Here is a 22515-nt window from a genome sequence, read left to right as displayed (position 1 = left end):
CGTATCGTTGGTCTTTACAACAAGGTATGAATTTTGCTCCCTATATCGTACATCAATATCCGGCTTGTGCTTATACCTAGTCTCTGTTTCTATTGGAAAGTGCAACCGATATTCTTAATTTTTAAAGGCGTAAGTTCTTATTTGTTCTGGTGTGCTTTTATATGGCTGTTTAGACACACCTTCCTACATTTAGCATCGTGGGTGGTTTTAGCGACAATGTCGTGTTTCAGAGGAATACAGTATTTTGTAGATACTTTTAGACAGCTGATGATATGGATATGTGTACATATATGTATATATATGATGTGGTCATGTATGTTTGCATGCATATATTAGTGTGTATGTACACGGGTGTGTGTGTATGCATGCAGAACTGTATGCATATATGTATATATGTAGTCACATATTTTATTACAAGAAAATCTCACTAATGGAGATAGCACTGGTTTCTAGTACAGAAAGGTCTCTTCTGTGGAATGTAAAATTGGGGGTAATGTATGTATATACACATACATGAACACAGTAGATATGTTGTAACATATGTAGTTACACAGCTGTTCAGAAACATAACATACGTTACAGCAAACCTGTGTATGTCTACACGTATGCATTTACTGTATTGGGAAATGTGTATGTTTTGACTTATATATTCCTACATATACCTATTACAGGTTAAACTTCTGAAATATTTTACGTTTAACACTTCCATTAATGGTCTGTAATTCAATTTATAAATTCGCACTGTCCTTTCTACTTCTGTGCATCTCAGCTTCTCAAGATAAGTGCTGAGACATAATCAGCATAATCAGTTACATAATCAACTGCTCCAATAATCACAAGTATAAATCTATATGTAGTGTGAGCAGATTTCTCATTAATTCGGTATAGATGTTTTCTTTTTCAATTATTCTCAACATAATATCAACGTCTGCTGAGCAGTAACTTTCTGCTACTCTGCACAATTTCTTTCTCTGACTCACATCATTATGTCTGGCTTGTATTTATATTTTACATCAGTTTGGAGGAGAATATTTTATAGATATACTTTCGTATCATGAGTAGGCTTGCATTTTGAATCATTCTAACTACTTATATTTTTATCTTTTAAACCTTCAATAGAAGCATAATCGATCTGATGGGATACTATCTTGCTACCCAGGTTCATTCTAAAGGCTTGGATCAACGAAACTAAGTTAAAACACACTTGTCCAAGGTGTGTCACACAATTAGGATCAAACTTGTGACCACGTTTTGTGAAAAAGATTAAGTAGTTGGCCTTTCGGTATATATATCTTTTATCTTTTACTCGTTTCAATCATTCGACTGCGACCATGCTGGGGTACCGCCTTGAAGAATTATAGTCGAACGAATCGACCATAGAACTTATTTTTGTAAACCCTGGTACTTATACCATTGGCATCTTTTGATGAACCGCTAAGTTACGAGTTCTTAAACGTAGCAACACCGGTTGTCAAGCGGCCGTGGGAAACGCACACACGCACGCACGCACGCACACACACACACACACACACACATTTATTATTCACAAGCAAAAATATTAACAGTGACTTCGAAGCTTCATGCAGATAACCTTCTGTGGAATATCTCGACAGTCTGAGTATGGCTAACTGTCCGAAATTTCGAAGTCACTGTCAATAATATTCTTGTATGAAAATAATAAATCTGTACTCTATAACATAGATAAATGAAGTGGCATAAAACCTGTGGGTGTGTTATTACTGGTATAATGACGCTCCTGGCATACAACAAAATCTGTTTCAATACACAAGTTCACATCAAAAATATTGCAGACCTAAAACTTAACCTGTTCTTAAGAACTCCATCTAAATTTCTGTTCGTTTATTGTATTTTATACCTTGCTATGCCCAGCTTTAGAACAAAGTACAAGACGTGAGAGGAAACTCTCATGCATCATTTTGTGGTTATATGGTAAAAAGCTTTCTTCCCAACCATATGATTCCGGGTTTAGTCCCACTGCGTGGCACCTTGGGCAAGTGACTTCTACTATAGATAGCCTCAGGTCTTGTGAGTAGATTTGATTTATATATATATATATATATATATATATATATATATATATATATATATATATATATATATATATCATTCAATGCTCAAAATGAGGAGTAGATGGACAGCAAACAACTGATGAAGGGTCGTTCTTTATGTTACTAGTCCTGTTTTCCATTTGTTCTTCTCGTTGTTTGTGTATTCAACTCATTTGTTTTCGTATTTCATGTTGTTTACGGTTTGTGACGTCCTGTCTCCATATATGCATATGTATATATATATATATATATATATATATATATATATATATATATATATATATATATATACATACATACAGCAGTTGGACAAAATAATGGAAACACCTAGCATCATAGCACCATAATTATGAAATATCTAAAAAACCGTCAAATGCTTGTTTACTTTTATGTTTTTTGATTTATTATTAGTGTTGCTTAATACGTTTTGCTAAAATTGCCGTTTCATTTCAGATATAATCAGCAAAAGGTAATTAAAATTCATTATTCATAAAAATGACAGATCTATCGAACTCCCAAAGAGGTCAAATTGTTGGTGCTCGTATGGCAGGTGCTAGCGTAACGAAATCAGCCGAAATGTTTGGTGCATCAAGAAAGTAACGAAAGCCTTTGAAAAAGAGGGAAAAACCTCCTCGTCGAAACAAAACTCCGGAAGAAAACCAAAACTTTCAAATAGGGACCGTCGGCCTTACGTGAATTGTTAGAAAGCATCACAAAAGTACAGCTCCCCAAATTACTGCAGAGCATAATGACCACCTCGAGAACCCAGTTTCCACGGGAGATGCACAAAACCGGATTTCATGGGAGAGCTGCAATCAGAAAATCTCTACTTTCAAAAACAAACTTTGCAAAGCATTTAGAGTGGAGTAAAAACCTACAGAATTGGTCGCTCGTGTAGTGGAAGAATATTATTTTCTCGGACGTATCATCCTTTACCCTATTTTCGACCACCAGCCGAGTATACGTATAGAGACAGCCAAAAGAAGCATTTGACCCAGTCTGCTTTCTTCAAACTGTTAAACATGGAGGAGGATCTGTGATGATCTCGGGGTGGGGGGTTTATATCTTGGAAATCCGCCGGCCCAATGGTTTCCCTTTATGACAGAATTAATAGTCAAGAGCCTATTTAAGCATTTTATCTAATCAAATTCATCCTATGGTTGCGAAACTGTTTCTGGAGGGAAACGCAACCTTTCAGGATGATAATGCATCAATTCACACAGCTAAAGTTGTTACTGAATAGCACGAGGAACATTGTAGTGAAGTTGAATATCTTATCTGGCCTCCATAGTCCTCAGATCGCAATACTATTGAACATTTATGGTGCATTTTAGAAAAACAAGTAAGGAGTCGATATCATCCATCATCATCACTACAAGAACTGGAGACTGTTTTAGCTGAAGAATAGACAAAAATTACTTTGGAAACAATTCAAACTTTGTACGAGTCCATCCCTCGTATAATTCAGGCTGTAATTACTGCCATAGGTGGTCCTACCCCATATTAAAATAAATTTGTATGAAATTTTAAGGTGTTTCCATTATTTTGTCCAACCCATGTATATATGTATATGTATATATATATTACATATATATAAACACACGTGTATATTTATGTATATGCATGTTTGTGAGTAGCCTACACTTTTTTTAATGCAAAATAGGGGTAGTTTATTCTGTTCAGGCTATATTATTAGCATTATCCTGCGGTTGAGAATTTAAAATCACTTCTTTAACTTTCTAAGACATCTCAACGCTTCTAAAAGCAAACTTCGTTTGTTTGTTTACGTTCATCGTAATTTAAATTTAATACACACACACACACACACACACACATACACACACACATACACACACACACGCACACACACACACACACGCACACACACACACACACATATATATATATATATACATAGCTATAAGTATATATATATATATGTATATATATTAATAGTCATATCCAGTACCGCTGCCGTAGTCTCCTTTAAAGAGACTTAGAAATATTTCTATTTCTATGTATGTATATATATATATATATATATATATATATATATATATATGTGTGTGTGTGTGTGTGTGTGTGTGTGTGTGTGTGTACACACTCATAAATATATATCATTTATAATGGAATTTCACTTGCTGTCTCGTATTACTGACGTGAAAATAAATCTAAGTTATTTTGCATTAAATAAAAATAAAAATAAAAATAGTAAACAAAGTCAAACAGAATTACAGATGCAATTATATCACGCACATACACACTCATACTATACCCGCATATATATACAAAAAAATAAAAAATGAAATTATAAAAATATTAAATATAAAGTAGACATTTTGAAAAAATGTTGTAAGCAGAATATTTTGTAATTTTCTCAAGAGGTTGGATATTATTTTAATACTGAAATACAGAAATGCTAAGATGTCTTGATACGACCTCATTTGCATATTTTTCAGGCTTCATGTCAAAGGTCATTATTGATATCGATGTTATAGCTGCACAAATTTCACTTATTCTTAGTCTATTTGTTTTATGGGATACAGTTTTGTCTATATAATAAATGTTTAAATTTTCTTTTATCGATTTTTCTGTCGATATTTTCCGAGAAAAATGAGCAAGGTTGCTAGCGCGTGTCGCTCGAGTATTTTTATACACATACATATACCTTCTCACATATAAGCACAAACATACGCATACTCATGAACACACACATACACACATACAAACACACATTCTCTCTCTCTCTTTCAGCTTTTCTCTCCTGTATTTCCTTCTTTTCCCTCCTTCCCACTTTTCTTCTCACTCATTTTCTAATTCTTGCACACACATTCTTGAAATCAAGAAAAAAAAACCGAAGACATTTCTACCCTCTAACAAGACCTAGAAGCCATATACAACTAGCAAAAACAAGTTAATAAACAAATAAAAATAGAGGAATGTTCTGCTACGCTACACATTCTCATGCTCACCGTTACGGACAGAAAACCAAAACGGAATGTTTCATCTTACCATAAACAAAGAAAGAATTAAGAACAAAAACACCGATCTTGTTCGTGACCTCAGCGTAGTCTATGTCTGCAGGATACATCTTTCTCTATACACATCAACAGATTATAAACTCCGTCCCAAGAGCTAGTGTTTGTCTAGGTACTGAAATATTTCAAAACGCGATTGTATCAATGTTGATGTTAATCTTCTAGAAATCATGTTCCTGAGGTATTTCACCCGATATATTACGAGTTATTATTTACAGCTTCTTTTATATTTGAGCATCTTCTTAAAAGAGGTCTTCTCAATTTGTTTCAATGTTTCAAACAAACCAAATATAATACAGTCACTGTGTTGCTTGAAAAGCCTCAAATTTAAACGGTTGAATATTGTCAGGGATTCTTTGATGTAGCAGTTTTCGCAGGTGTCGAGTAACCGACAGAAAAGGAGTTCAATTCCCGTAGGTGATTTTGTTAGTACCTTTTCGTTTAAGGAGTATTTTACTGAATATATTACACACTTCGAGAACGAGTTACACATACACATACACATATATATTTGTGTGTGTGTGTGTGTGTGTGTGTGTGTGTGTGTGTGTGTAAGTGAAGACGCATGACCCAATGGTTAGAACGTTGGGCTCACAAGCATAAGGTAGTGAGTTCGATTCCCGGACCGGACTGTGTGTTGTGTTCTGGAGCAAGATACTTTATCTCATGTTGCTCCAGTTCACTCAGTTGTAGAAATGAGTTGTGATGTTACTGGTGCCAAGTTGTATCGGCCTTTGCTTTTCCTTTGGATAACATCGGTAGTGTGGAGAGAGGGGACTGCTATGCATGGGCGACTGCCGGTCTTCTATAAACAACCTTGCCCGGACTTGTGCATTGGAGGTAAACTTTAAGTGCAATCCCATGATTGTTCATAACCGAAGGTGTCTTTACACTATATATATATATATATATATATATATATATATAAACATAAGCAAAAATGCTAGTTTTAAAATCTCTCTAAGAGATCAACGCAGTAGTTGTACTGACAAGTAATGTTTGTAGCCACTTCAACATGTCTGTCCGTTCGGACGGGCTTTACTGCGATTTCTTTACCCCTAGAGGACATCTCCTCTAGCTGGTTAATGATGCATAGCTGCATCCGAGATACCAGCCATACCACACCCGAGGATATGGCAGAAATTATTTTTTCGAAGAGCAGCCCAGAGCAATCGAACAGGGTACCACGGTGTTATAACGTGAACAATTTACCAACAATATATATAGTATGATAAGGTACATTGCAGTAGTCCTTTGTTGTAAGTGATTATTGAATGGTGTTTAATATGACCCTTTAGGTTACAATAATAAAGTTTACAACTTAAATGTTTGCAGAAACTAATGTAAATAGCATTTGTCATCCGGAATTTGCTTAGTAATTTGTAGGGTTTCAGTTTATAGTTGATGAAGAGGCTTTTAGTTTTAATGTGATTGTAATTTATTATTAGTGTTAGTTCACGAATGAGTGAATAATTCATGTTGTCTTCTACCCTATGAGGTTTCCAACAACATATTAATCTATTCTATAGCCAAAATGCATTTCATTTGGTTGATGTATTTCGCTGTATAGGTAGTTTACCTCATTTTATTAGTTGTATCATTTGTTATATTGTATTGACTTTCATTCTGTGTTCTTCTCTAGTTTGGTCTTCTAACATATTTGCATATCCGTTCTTGTTTGTTTTGTCCTATAGATATTTGTGAGCTTTATTAATGGAGAAAAATCTAGAAAGACTCAACCAATGTATATGCGCGTCAATGTGATGGTTGTCATATTTTTAAGTTATGAGCAACAGAAAATATTCTCTTTGTTGCGTTAAATTTATAAAAAATATAGAGGTGAATGAGACTTTAGGTTACGCTTGTATTAATTTATTTAATGAAGATGAATTGTTGAATAAACCGCTAGAATCAGTTGGTCGAATATGTTGTGAAACTTGAAACCTTTATAAACCCAGTTTGCTCGATATATATATATATATATATATATATATATATATATATATATATATATATATATATATATATATATATATATATATATATAATACATAATATAAAATAACTCTGTCTCATTTATATATATATATATAACAAAGTAAAGTTGTAAGATACCGCACGAGTGAAAATATATATGGAAGAAGGTTTGAAAATGCAGCTTTAAAGATGTTTTTTCACTTGACCGGTTTCACTTTTTTAGAAAAAGATTGTCAAATATAAAATGTAAAACTTTGTATAAGCTTTGTTGTGTTAAGTACTGGTTGTCACAAAAGTATTAAAATACATATATACATTTTTGATAATAATAAGAAAATGTTGAAAACAGTTTAAGTATTAAAATACATGTATAAAAATACATATATATATTCTTTGATGATAATAAGACAATGTTAAAAACAGTTTAAGCATTAAGATACATATATACATTCTTTGATAACAACAAGAATATGTTTAAAACAGTTTAAAAGAGAGTATTCAACAAAAAGTGTTTGGTAGTATATATATACCCAGAAGGAGATATATTTAAGAATTTACAAAAATTTGGAGAGGAACTGACCCATCTTTTTAACAAGTTTTCTTTCTTGTGTGCAGCTAGGGAATGTTTCCTATTTGAAGGGACAGCGTGGGAGGCTGGTTGGGGGTGGGGGGAAGGAAGAGCAATGTAGAATTAAAAGGATTTTTTGTTACAGGGCTAGTCTGTCATGGTTCAGTGATTTTTGGGACTGGTCTTCGAGGTCAGAATGTCTCTGTGCACATCTCTATGTGAGTATGTATATACATGCATTTGTGTCTGTGTGTGGGGGCTGTTTTTGATTGGTCCCAGAGTTTATTGTGGAGTTTGTATATGGGACTGTGTGTGTTTTATATTTGGAAGGATGGTGTGTGTATATGTGTGCACGTTTGTGTGTGTGTGTATGTGTGCGATTAATATTTGTTAGGGTGTTGTGTGTGCGCATGTGTGTGTATGTGCTTGTTCACGTGTGAGCATGTGTGCGTCTGTGGGTGCGTGTGTATGTATGTTTGTGTGTTTTGTGTTGGTGGGGATGTTATGTGTGTGTACGTGAGAGTGTGTGTGTGTCTCTGTCTGAGTATGTATGTGCTGTTTTGATTGTCCTTGTGTGTGGGCAACCGCATGTATGTGTGAGGGTGCATATGTATGAGTGGTCTGTGTGTGTGCGTGTGTATGTTTGTGTGTTTTGTGTTGCTGGGGATGTTATGTGTGTGTACGTGAGTGTGTGTGTGTCTTTGTCTAAGTATGCTTCTATTGTTTGAATTGTCCTCGTGGTGTGTGTGTGTGTGGGGGGGTGCATATGTATGTGTGTGTGGGTATGTGTGAGTGTGATTGCGTATGTTGTATTTATCAGGACTTCTGTGTGTGTCCGTGTGTGTTGGGTTTATCCGGGTGGTGTGTATGTGTGCATGTGCGTTTTGCGTATGTTGGTACTGAGTATGCATTTGTGTGTGCGTGTGTGCGTGTGTGGGTATGGAAAGATGTGTGGGTATGGAAAGGTGTGTGGGTATGGAAACGTGTGTGGGTAAAATAGGAAACATTCCCTAGCTGCACACGAGAAAGAAAACATGTTAAAAAAATGGGTTAGTTCCTCTGCAAATGTTTGTAAATTGTTAAATATATCTCCTTTTGGGTATGTATATACTACCAAACACTTTTTGTTGAATACTTTCTTTTAAACTGTTTTAAACATATTCTTGTTGTTATCAAACAATATATATATGTATTTTTATATATGTGTGTGTGTGCGTGTGTGGGTATGGTTTATGTAGTTTCCGGGTGTGTGTGCACATGTGAGTGTGCGTGCTGTAATTGTGAGTGATTAGTTTTGTTTGTATTGTTAGTGCAGTGTGTGCGTGTATACGTGTGGGTGTGTTTGTGTGAGTGCGTCTATGTGACTTGTATTTGTCGGGGAGGTTATTATGTGCATGCATGCTTGTGTGTATGTGTTTGTGGGTGTTTGTTGTGATTGTTGGGATTGTATTGTGTATGTATGTGTGTGTTTTTCTGTTGAGTGTGTGTGTGTGTGTGTGTGATTTTTTACTGGGGAACGGGCGTGTTTACGTATGTGTGTATGTGTGTGTGAGTGTTGTTTATGGTTGCTACAATCGTATTGCAAGTGTATATATGCATGTGTTTTTTCTTGGAGTGTGTGTGGGTTTGTGCTCTAGTGTGAGGATATTGTGATTGTGCGTGTGTGTATATGTATGTGTATATGTGTGTGTTTGCGTCGGAGATTTGCATTGTATTTGTGTGTGTCTGATTTTGTACATCTGTGTATGTTTGTTTTGGGTGTGTACCTGGGGGCGTATGTTAGAATATGTTGAGTTGTGGTCTGTATTTTTGAATAAGATTATTTTCCATATTTATTCGTGTTTGGTCAGTTGTGTTGTCCGGGCATTGGTATAGTGGGAAAACTAGGAATTTGGGGGAATTGTTTCGTGCATAGAGATCTAAGTGCTCACTAAGTGGTATCTGTCTTGTGGTGGGATCCCTCAATTGTTCACACAGATTAAGCAACATTATCGATATTCTCCCGATACGAATACTTAAACACATACCAAGTATTGTTAGAGATGATCTGCACCTACTAAATCATCTCCCCAAACATAGCAATAAAGACATCTTCATTGTCTCCTTTCATGTAATAAACCTTTACTCTACGATTCCACATCAATATGGACTGCAAGCCATTAAATTCTGGCTAGAAAAATACCCCAATGAGGTCTCAGAAAGAATAAAAAAAGAATTTATCATCGAGGGCCTAACGTTTAGCCTCCAAAACAACTTTTTGAATTTTAATAACACATACAGACAGGTATCAAGTTACCCTTAAATATGCAAACCTGGTGATGTCCTACCTGGAATTACAAATCTATGAAGAATCCAAAACTAAATACGGCCTGTCTAATATATACATATGTATACATCTTGAGTGGAGGCGCAATGGCCCAGGGGTTAGGGAAGCGCACAGGCGGTCGTAGGATCGCGGTTTCGATTCTCAGACCGGGTGTTATGAGTGTTTATTGAGCGAAAACACCTAAAGCTCCACGAGGCTCTGGCAGGTGGGGTGGCATACCCTCCGTGTTGAGTCTGAGACTGTATGGGAAGATGATCGGAGGCATAAATCTCCATCACTAGTGATCACTCCAAACACCATGATAACTGGATGTTTGATGTTTATTACTCTCTGTAAGATCTCTTCTTGATGACGGAGTCTCATCTTATCCAATGTTAATTGTATCCATACGGCCGCATTGATGATCTAAATCTACCAACATTATTATGGATCGTCGAGGCTCCAGAAACAACTGTTTGACATATAACACCTTTCTTCTATCCCTTTAATTTTCTCTGTTGTTTGTACTCTATGTTACTTGGACCTATTGATATAAATATCTACATATTTATACTTAAAAATTCATCATCTGAAAGCTTACCACCTTTTGATTTGTCTCGTTTTGCATGAATATATACATATTTTGTCATTAATATATTTAATATATTTGATGTGTCTAATTTCTTTATCTGCATAATTGCCTCCCTCGCTCTCAGGTTATATATATATATGATAATAATATTAGGGATAAAAATCCAAATTTACAGTGAAAAATTCAATTTAATTTAATTTATCAAAATTAAAATTAAATATATATATATATATACGTGTGTGTGTGTGTGTATGTATATATGTATATATATACATATGTATATATATATATATATATATATATATATATATATATATATATATATATATATATATATATGTGTGTGTGTGTATAAATCCTATTTTACTAATTGTAGTAGTTATAATTTGTGATTATTAATTGTGTATTAATTAGTACGAAAATATTTTTAATGAATATTATAAATTAATAATTAAATGATACTATGATTTTTATAAAATAGATAATATTAATATTTTAATTAATTTATTTATTTAACGTAAATATATTAATTTATAGCATTTTAGCTTCTTTGATATATATTATTTAATTTATGTATTTTAGTCTTAATTTTTTAGACTCCAAAATTACTCAGATTTTAAAATTTCCAGGAAATGTTTATAATACAATTAAATTTTTATTATGATTAAAGCTAAAATAAATTTTGATTTTATAAATAAAACTTTCATTCATGTTTATATATCTCTTTATTCTATTACTTTTCTTTACGCCATATTTTCCCGCAACTTAATTCTAATAAACGCTAAGTTAATAGTATAACGTTTAAAATTTTAGTTTAAACTAAAGCTTCGAGAAGATAAGTATTGCATTTATTTTCAGTGATATTGTTAAATGTTTTTACTTTTATTTATTAGTAAAATAAGTATTTTTATATAAATTCATTTGATATTTAATGTTAGTCGATATATATACATTAATTTTATTATTATTATTACTATATTTTGACCCGAAGATTACCTATATTTTTGAATAGAATTGATTTTTGATCGATTTATTTTGAATCGGTTTGATTTTAATTTTATTTTCTATTTGAAAATGTGGTTATGAAACACGTGTAGTCGTTTTATTATTTTAATATTTATTACTTTGTATTTTTATTATAGTTCTTTTTAGTGTATATACTTATTAATTTTTTCTATATGTGACTGTGGATTTTCATGGATGAATTCAATAATTGTGGTTCCTTTCTCTAAATTATATATATGTATATATATATATATATATATATATATATATATATATATATATATATATATATATATATATATATATATATATATATATATATATATATATATATATGCATGTATATATGTTTAAATGTATATACGTATCCATGTATATATAGCAAACATATATAATTAGTGTAAATTCATATAACGGAATATGATAAAGTTGAAAACCTATCTTGAAATGAGACCAAGAAACATAAATTAATACAGTTGAAGCGTCTTCTCAAGATACGGTTATATCAAATACTGACAAGGTAAATGCATTTGTTATTATGAGAAAAATGAATGTATCATAAATAATAGCACGATGATACTTAACCAGCCAACTTCCGTTTTTCATTACAGTCTTCAAGACACTTGGATTCCAACACACAAGTATACATACATACATGCATACTTACATACATACATACATACATACATACATACATACATACATACATACATGCATGCATATATGAGATGATGGTAGACTCTCGTAGACCGAGGAAACCAGTTTTGCAATCTCTTGTTGAACCTGCATAAAATTACTTGTTTATAGTGATCAAATCTTTGTGCTGTACATTGGCTAACTTCTTCCTCCATGAGGACATTGCCTGTACGTGTGCTTAATATAGGTTACTACTCTATTTCTTCGTGAGATGTTATAACTGCACACACAGATACTCAAAAACTGCCTGCTCACTTTCTACTCACCAGTGTCCACAACCACTCCGAAATTATTCCTGCTACTAATTCCTTCCACAACGACACACACACACGCACACACACACACACACACACACACACACACACACACACACACACACACACACACACACACACACACACACGCACACACACACACACGTACACACACGTTCTGTTATTACACAGACGCACACACGGACCCGCGCGAACGCGCACATACTTCCCTCCCTCTTGCACTCTCCTGTCTTAGAAAGAACTTTTCCTCCACCCTTTCCCTTCCGGTCCTTCCACAATATAACATCGTGGATATCGGTGGCGATTTTTCTTCTTCCGTTTTTTCCTTTCTTTGGACTTTCTTTGTTTCCGACTAAGAGCTTCGCTCGAAACGTCATATTCTCTTTCTTTCCTTTCCCGAGCGTCTAGTAACACAATCTGTATCACGTCCTCACGTTGTTGTTTTTTGTTGTTGTTTTTTTGTCTTTTCCTTTTTTGAACTTATATATATATAGAGAGATAGAGAGATAGATTGATATATACATACATACATGCACAAGCACATATATACATACACATATATATGTGTGTGTATACAGACATACTTATATACATACATACATACATACAGACGGACAGACAAGCATATACAACGCATTTACATGCACACACAATCACACACATATGCATGTAAATGTGAATATACAAATGTATACCCATAAGCATGCTCACACCTATAGTAACAACAACTATATATATTGCCTCTGTGAAAATTAAGATTCTGAAAAATATCAGTATAAATATGGAAATATTGAATTTCTACAAAGTTAGCACGTTACTCTATGAATCCATGAATAAATAAATAAATAGATAAATAGATAAATAAATGAACAATGTAGTGAGCGGTTAAAAAATTTTTAAATCGTTGATAATGGCATTTTGAAGTAAATGTCAATTTTTTTCCCCCATATAAATTAAAACTAAAACTTGTAAGTACTATCATAAAAGCAATTTCCCTCCATCCAGAAGTTGAGGCTGTCACAACATAGTACTTTTGAATTCAAATGCAAACAGTAAAAAAACATGTATTAACAATGAAAACAGTAATATTTTCAATAATTCTTTCTCTGTCTCGGTGTGTGTACATATATACACACTCGTACAATCGTCCACAGACATAAACTCACAGAAACACACAGACACACAGACACACACACACACATACAAACAGGCGTGCGCGCACACAGACAGTTATACACGATAAAGACTGACGGACAAGAGAAGAGAACTTCTGCAAGAGCAGCTTCCCTCTTTCTAAACACCTTTATCCAGGATAATTTCTTGTTGGTCTGTTTTCCTTTTTCCTACCCTCGACGAATTTGCACCGTTTCTTGAATCTATTTGTCTCATTCTTGATATCTTAGCTTTGAAAAATTTGCTAAGAGTCTCTAAATGATCCTGTACAGGAAAAGATCCGTTTCATTTTCTGGTACTAGTGGTACCGAGAATTTGAAGACTCTACTTACATCAAACCTTCTTCAGTACTGTGGCCTGTCACGTTCTTGAGCTCCGTTAGCAACAACAATAGATTTTCCCTCTTGAGACAGCTGTTGGCCCCGCCTCTGTTACTGCCACCTGTCGTTTTGACTTTTACATTTTGCTTCTTTTTGTTCGAGCAGAAAACCATCACGTAAGGCGGCGAGCTGGCAGAAACGTTAGCATACCGGACGAAATGTTTAGCGATATTTCCTCTATCTTTACGTTCTGAGTTCAAATTCCACCGAGGTCGACTTTGCCTTTTATTGTTTCGGGGTCGATAAATTAAGTACCAGTTGCGTACTGACCCCTCCCCCCCAAAATTCCGGGCCTTGTGCCTAGAGTAGACAAGAAGACCATCACGTGGTATTTGCTATCACGTATCGCAACTGTGCTTCGCCCCACTAATATCACCAGTTTTGGTTGCTTGCCTATTCGCTTCCCCATCTCCTTCAAAACTTTGTGTACTTGGGGTCATGAGTAACTGGTTGGTTTTGGAGACCTCAGCTAATCACATGTTGCTGTAGGTCCCCTTCAAGTTTCCACCCAGACTGTATTGTGTCACGAATGCATCTGTATATTTTCTGCTTTTAACCCTTTTTTTTACTTGTGTCTTTGTGATTTCAAAAATTCGGTGAGCGTGTTTACTGATATTGACAATGTGGTCTTCATCACATATCTGTATTACAGAACTGTCAATTATGGATCAAGAGTAAATATTAAAAATTGTTACGTACAAAAATTAATACATAGCTAAAAGCAATTTTTAAACAATCTTTTTTCCCACTCTAGGTAACTGCGTGCTTGCTTAAATATTCCGAAACACTTTGCTAGCAAAAGATTTTTTCATCAAGTAAAGCTTCGAGAAAATCTCGTCTAAGAAAACATCTGTGAAACATTTTCGTTAGCAGCAAACAAGAGCCTCAGTAACAAAAATAACAACAAAAACAACAATACCAATAAAGATGGCAATAAAAATAGTAACAGTAGTAATAATAATAAAAATAGTAATAATAAAAGCAAACTATATCGATAATATAACAATAGCAATAAAAACACTAATGTTACAATGAATAGATACAACAGTAAAGTCCAACCACTATCGATCCAAATGAAAAATCTCAGCAAAGAGAAATAACAAAGCATTTAAAATAAAATCATCAATACCAGTAAATAGAGAGCGAAAATAAATGTAATAAAACTTCTGTGTTGGCACGGTTTAAAGGATTGTTACTGCGAGCAAAAGACGATATTGTCCCTAGATTCCAAGAAATATTGCTTAGTTTTTGTAGCTTTAGTGTATGATATATATTTCCGGAAAAGAGGCCCAGAAACGATGTAAAATAGTATAAAAAACACAGAAAACAACAATGAGTGAAAACTAAAATGAACGAAAATAATACACTCTTGAAGAAAAATGTATATATGCATATGTATACACACACACACACACACACACATACACACACACACACACACACACAAACACACAGACACACACACACACACACGCACGCACACATATATGGATTGGCACTCCATCAGTTATGGCGAGGAACGATCCAGCTGGCTCGTGAAATAAACAGATACGCGTGCCCTTAACGTAGTTCTCAGGTAAATTAAGCTTGATTCAGAATGCGACAAAGCTGTTCCTTTGAATTACAGCTACAGCTCATTTTTGCCAGCTACGTAGAGCGGAGTAAAGTGAAATAAAATGTCTTGCTTGAGAACACAAAGTGCCACCGGAGATCAAACTCACGACCTTATATACACTGATGTATATTAAAGACCCCCTAGGGTCATGAATAACAATGGAATTGCACCTAGAAAGCTACCTTCCGAGGCACGAGTCCGGGAAAGTTGTTTATTGAAGACCAGCAGTCGTCCATGTGCGTCAAACTCCCCTCTCCACGCCACTAATTTTATCCAAGGGAAAGGCAAGGGCCGATACAGCTTGGCACCAGTGACGTCGCAACTCATTTCTACGGCTGTGTGAACTGGAGCAATGTGAAATAAAGTGTTTTGCTCAAGAATTCAATACACAGCCCGGTCTGAGAATCAAAAACACTACTTCATGATTGTGAACCCGACGCTCTAGCTAATGTACCATGCGCCTTCACACCCATGTACATATAACTTTAAATTATATAAAATCATCTTAAAGCAAAACAGACTGACACGAACCTTTTGGAAGGAAGTTTTTGTATTGTGTGTAAGCATTTTCGTTATATACTTTTTCAAATGCACGTCTTGTGGGTTAATCTGTAGAGAAGCTATTACATACATACATACATACATACATACATACATACATACATATTTATATATCAGAAATAATAGATAAAAAAAAACATCGTCTTTTAAGGGCTCAAAAAATTTGTCCATTATGAAATGCAAAACTTTATATATACGTGGTCTGATCAATAAATTGTTACCATAGTAACGAAGCTAAAGCACGCAGAGTGAAGCCAATTGGTACAGATTGACCGTAAACTTTGCTGAGCATGCACACTAAGTGTTAACGTTATAGCTCACTTCCACTGTTTACAGCAGTGCTTGGAAGAAAGGTGTGTAGCGTGTGATCGTCGCATTGACCATGACAGAGCAAACTGAGCAGAGAATCTGCATCAACTTTTGCCAAAAGTTTGGCGATACCTGCTCACTGGCCTACGCAAAGTTTTCAAAAAATTTTCATCGTTCTCGACACAATCAAGGAGATCTTGTGCAACTGAAACCCGAGTGTCTTCTTGGTTAGCTGAAAGTAGTTTTGGCACAAACTTGGCAGACACGCGTCTCATACCCAAATCTTCAGTGATGACAGACTCAACTGAACAGTAACTCATCTGCACATCCTCAGATAACTCACAGATGGTGATTCGACGATTTCCCTTCACAGCTGCACACACATCTGTAATGTTTTTCTCAGTTCTGCTGGTTCCGGTTTTCCTAGAACGTTCGTCAATATCGACATTTTGTCTGCCATCTTGGAAATGTCTGAGTCACTCGTACACATGTGTGCGGCTCATACACTCTTCTTCATACACTTGCTCTGTCTCGGTGAATGTGACGATCACACGTTACATACCTTTCTTCCAGCCACTGCTGCAAACAACTAGAACGCTAAAACTTAGTGCGCATGCACAGCAGAGTTCACGGTTAATCTTTGTCGAGCGGCTTCACTCTGCATGCTTTAGCTTCGTTACTATGGCATCAGTCCGTTTACTTATTGATCAGACCTCGTGCATATATATATATATATATATATATATATATATATATATATATATATATATAATCACTTCTATTCATTACATTTTAAATAAATTAACATCTCGTATCGGATTTTACCCTCCTGAACTGCCGAATTCTCTGCTTGGCATGGATAATTCAACCATAGCCGAGGAAAAGCTTGACCACGTAATTAATAAACCACTTTAAAAAGAAAAAGAAGCTGACAAGCTACAGATATAGGAATGTTGTTTCATTCAGAATTCCTGGAAACAAGCCATCCAGGAATGGTTAAATATGTGATTCATTAAAATACAGGAGAAAGAAATGAAATAAAATCAGCGTAACTTAATATAAAACTTAGAATAAACATTTGCACATACATATTGTCTTTTTAATCTTTACTGTAAAATAATTCAGAAAGGAAGATGCAGCTTTCAAATTATTAGGACGATATTTGTAAAGGAATCTTATTAAACGTTTCTTCGACAAAATAATGTAATAATTGACATCTATTCAGTGGTTGTAAATATGTAATTTTTTTAAGGTTTTTGTTGCTGTTTGGAGCTTAATAGAACAAAGTTCACAGCTTATGACGTAAATCCTAAAAAGGTGCGTCGCTACGCAATATTTAAACTACTAAGGTTAAAAATTGGGGAGGTGTAACATAAAAGATGTGTACGTTCTCTGATACAAACATGCCCCTGTGGGTAATAAAGAAATATTCTCTAATACAAACATACAACTATTTGTCTATCGATCTATTAGTGTATTAGTGCATATATATATATATATATATATATATATATATATATATATATATATATATATATATATATATATATATATATATACAGTCAACAGATGAGATCCAGTGTTACTCGCTATAGAAAACACTTAATAGTGCTCAAATGATTTGAACAGATATCTTCACGAGGTATCAGCTCGGCGGGGTAAAGAGTGACTACAAATGGAATCAAGGCGAGTAGATATGGAGACGACTATGCGGGTATAGAAATTAAATATAAACAGCTTAGGTTTGATGTATATATATATATATATATATATATATATATATATATATATATATATATATATATATATATATGTTTGTATGCATGTATGTATTTATGTATACATGCAAAAAGAGAGTAAAGACTGTAGACTGAAGACGATTACTATTTAAGTATAAATATATAGATATATTAATACATCAAACTTACATAGTACAAATGACAGAAAAATTAATGGGGAAGAAAAGTTGGAGGGAGGCGGGATAAACTACCTGCATCAACTAGCTATAAAAGTAGGTAGTAATTTTACATTGCCCTTATTCTTAGTGCAAGTTTTGAAGAGTGCAGTTCTGGGGACAGGGAGATCCATCAGAGAGTTGGATCAACTGTCGCACTTCTAACATGTTGCTAGTTACCCTTTAATTTTCTCTGTCGTTTGTACTCTGTGTAAATTTGATCTTTTAATAGAAATATCTAAATATTTACAGTTCTATGTTTAAGAAATGAGGAATTATGTACATTATTTACATTTGACAGATATTTGTCCTCATCTTGTTCGTTGTTAACACAACGTTTCGGCTGATATACTCACCAGCCTTCCTCAGGTGTCTTGGGGGAAATTTGTTAGTAGCCCGCGCTCTTAACCACTACGCAGGCATATGGCGTAGTGGTTAAGAGCGCGGGCTACTAACCCCAAGACTCCGAGTTCGATTCTAGGCAGTGACCTGAATAATAGCAATGATAATAATAATAATAATAATAATAATAATAATAAACATCAGGACTTACAAATATATATAACATACAGAAAATTGCACTACTGGGCACTGCACACATCCTACGCAAAACACTTTTAATACAGTAACCATAAGAGCATCACAGCAAACCACAGCACATACCCAAGACACACAGAGCTGCGCTCAGTAGTGAAGTGAAAGCACGTTATAAAAATAAAACTACTGAATAATAATAATACTGTTCTGAACTTGTCAACAGAATTCATATTTTTTCCGACCAAATGATTTTGAAGACAACGGAACAAATGATAATTAGATAGGGCAATGTCCAGCGAATATGGTGGGTGGGACATCATTTCTCATTCAAACTGCTCCACCCTTTCGAATTTCAACCTCACTGTATGTGGCCGAGCATTACCCTGATGAAAGAACACCTTTCGACTTGAAACCAAAGATGGTGGTGGTGGGGCTTTGGTCTTGTGCTATAGTTAAAAATCCTTCAGTCTCTGCTTTGAGTCCTGAGCTTCTCAGCCATTGCTGGGATTTTTCTCTGTCTGTTTCTTTCGCATTTAGTTTAGCCCAGTATTTGCCATGAAGGGGCTTTTCTTGCCATCGTTTTATCATGATCCGTTGCTTTTCTTGTTTTAGCTTGGATTTCATTTGTTTTACAGATTTTGTTGTTTCCTCTTTTCTTCATAGTTTTTAGATACAATGACTTCCTTTTCTTATTTGTCAGCTTCCTTAAAGACTGAAAACACTTTTTTGTTTTATTCGTGCTTCGTGGCTAGTTGTATTAGTTTTCCTTGCTTCTGAAGTAGGTATGTTTGTAGTCCTATTGTGGTTATTTTGTAATAATTTTCTAGCTGTATAAGGCCTCTACCACCGTCTGTATGTTGTATATATATAACCTTTCTATGTCAGATTTTGGGTGGTGCATCCTGGATCCTGTCATTATTTTTCTTGTTTTCCTGTCTATTTTAGATAGTTCATTTAGTGTCCAGTTAAAGATATTGTAACTGTAACTTATAACTAGAGTGTTGATACCTATTATCTTGCTTTTTGCTTCACGATCCGTTTTCAGTATTAATCTAAGTAGTCTACAATATTCTTTTTTTTTTATTTTCTCTTTCATTTGTGCGTTGTATCATATCTAGTTCATTGATTCTTATATATTTGTATGTCTGGCTTTGGTCGAATTCTCTTATTTCATTTGCTTTATCTATTGTGATGTTACTACTCTTGACTAGTTTTCCACTTTTCAAGGTTGCTTTGGCACATTTTTCTAAGCAAAATTTCATATTTATTTCTTTGGTAAATCCATTTACTATCTGTAATAATGCCTCCAGCTGTTATCATTTGTAGCTTACAATTTCAGTTCATCCATATATAAGAAGTGGCTGATTGTTTTGCCGTAACACTTGTATCCACATCCAGTTCCGTTTAGATAAAGGTGTCAGTGCCAAGCAGAAAAAGAGTGGTGAGTGTGTGTCTCCCTGGAATATTCCACTTCTAATGGGGATGGCTTTGGTTTTTATGAGTCCCTCTTTTGTTTGGAGCTGTAGCACTGTCTGCCATTTATTCATAGAGTGTTGTATATATTTTATGATTATTGGTGATACCTTGTTCATGGCTAGTGTTTCTAGGATCCATGTGTGGGGAATACTATCAAAAGCCTTTCGGTATTATTATTATTATTATTATTATTATTATTATTATTATTATTATTATTATCATACTGTACTTTTGAAACCCACCCATATCTTATTAATCTCATTAGAATATTGCTAACCTAAAACGACAAAATATTATCCTTGACAAAAACAACTAAAAACTCAATGAAAATTTAGAAAAAAAAAGCATGAACACTCACAAGGACGCATGTACGCACATTTTTCAAACATTCGCGCATTCATAAATGCATGCACACACCTAAACGTATATACGCATACACATATACTTAGATAAATCAAACGTATATATACATACATTTGAAGGATATTACCTGATCACGTTTCCCTAATTGTACCAAAAAAGTTGTTAGACATTATGTATAATTGGAAGAAAGCTAATTGTTTAATAATTGGATAAAGAGAAAAGAAACGTCGAAAATAACAAGTAGCAACAAATCCAACAACAAAGCAAGACAGCACAAAAAAACCCAGCAAAAACAAACAGCAGACAAAACGCTGGAACGTTAAAAGAAATGTAAAACAAAAATATTTTAAAGCAGAAACTGTTTTACTGAATGTCTTATTGATAACGGTAATTATCCTGCTTAATTATTTTTTTAGCTAATGATATTGTACTAATAGGATTCTTTTCTTTTTGAAGAACTACAAATATCATATATTTAACGTTGAATACAAATACGAAACTGAGGCGTTCATTCTTCTTTCAGCATATTACCGTAGCGGTAATAGTTGGTTCTCTTCTGGAATTTATGTCTTTGCTGTTATGGTAAGTGTTGTGTAGATCTAGAACAAATTCGACTGATTAAATCTATGGTCAAATATGTTCTACCCTCCCATTTATCTTCCGGGCATGATGTAACGGGGTTATATTTTCTAAAATGTTTCATTGTAAATGAAGGCATTGCGTATAATTTACAGAGTGTTCGGTTTCTATTTCTTCATTGTCAGTTTATAGTGAACAGGCGGTAGTGAACTCCAGGCCTATTTCGGTATTATTAAACCTCCACACTGAAACATTGACTATTATTGCCGAATTTGTGACGGTGGGGAGGAAGACTCTGGAATAGGCATATAAACTGTATGTAGATTAATGGGAAAAAAATCTGCATTAGAAAATTAGACGATATAAAATACGCAAACCATTTAAAACATTTAGAATTTAAAATTCAGTGAGTGTGTGCGACAGAGGTCTTAGGCATAGTTTGTTACTGCACAACTACATTGAAGTTACCAACTTCAACCATACGTATTGATTTTGTGCCTCATTAAAGGAATTCACAATGCTGCTGCTATTTAGTGGTAGATCAACTCAAATATCCCTCATATCTCTAATTTAGAGAAACGACCGAAGCTGAAAGTCTGAAAACACAATTTCTTTGTTTTGCACGAAGAGATTATTTTAGTATAAGAATATTTCTTCAGCAAAAGAAAACTTACAGAGAGCGTAAGTGATTTGCAGAGAAATCGTATTCATGCATTAATGTGTCAAAGCGAATCACCAGAGAAACTGGGAACATGTACGCGGCCATATGAGTAAATAGAACTAGCAGGCGTATCTCTCTCAACCCACATGCTACTAAGAAAGCTATGGGCATACTTGATGAAATGGACGGACGGACACACACACGCCCCCCCCCCCCCCACAAGCACAATTATCTTAATTTCTGTTTACAATCTCAAATACATTTATTACAATCACTATGTATGTCCATGCAAGTGTGTGCTTATGTTGAGTTTTATTCCTGGAATTTTTCACTACTGATGAAGAGAGGACCGACTGCTCGCCGAGAAGCAACACTCTTTCAA

This window comes from Octopus bimaculoides, chromosome 2, assembly GCF_046866305.1.
Source record: "Octopus bimaculoides isolate indiv1 chromosome 2, ASM4686630v1, whole genome shotgun sequence".
Lineage (NCBI taxonomy): Eukaryota > Metazoa > Mollusca > Cephalopoda > Octopoda > Octopodidae > Octopus > Octopus bimaculoides.
Note: the sequence above shows the minus strand (reverse complement) of the source record.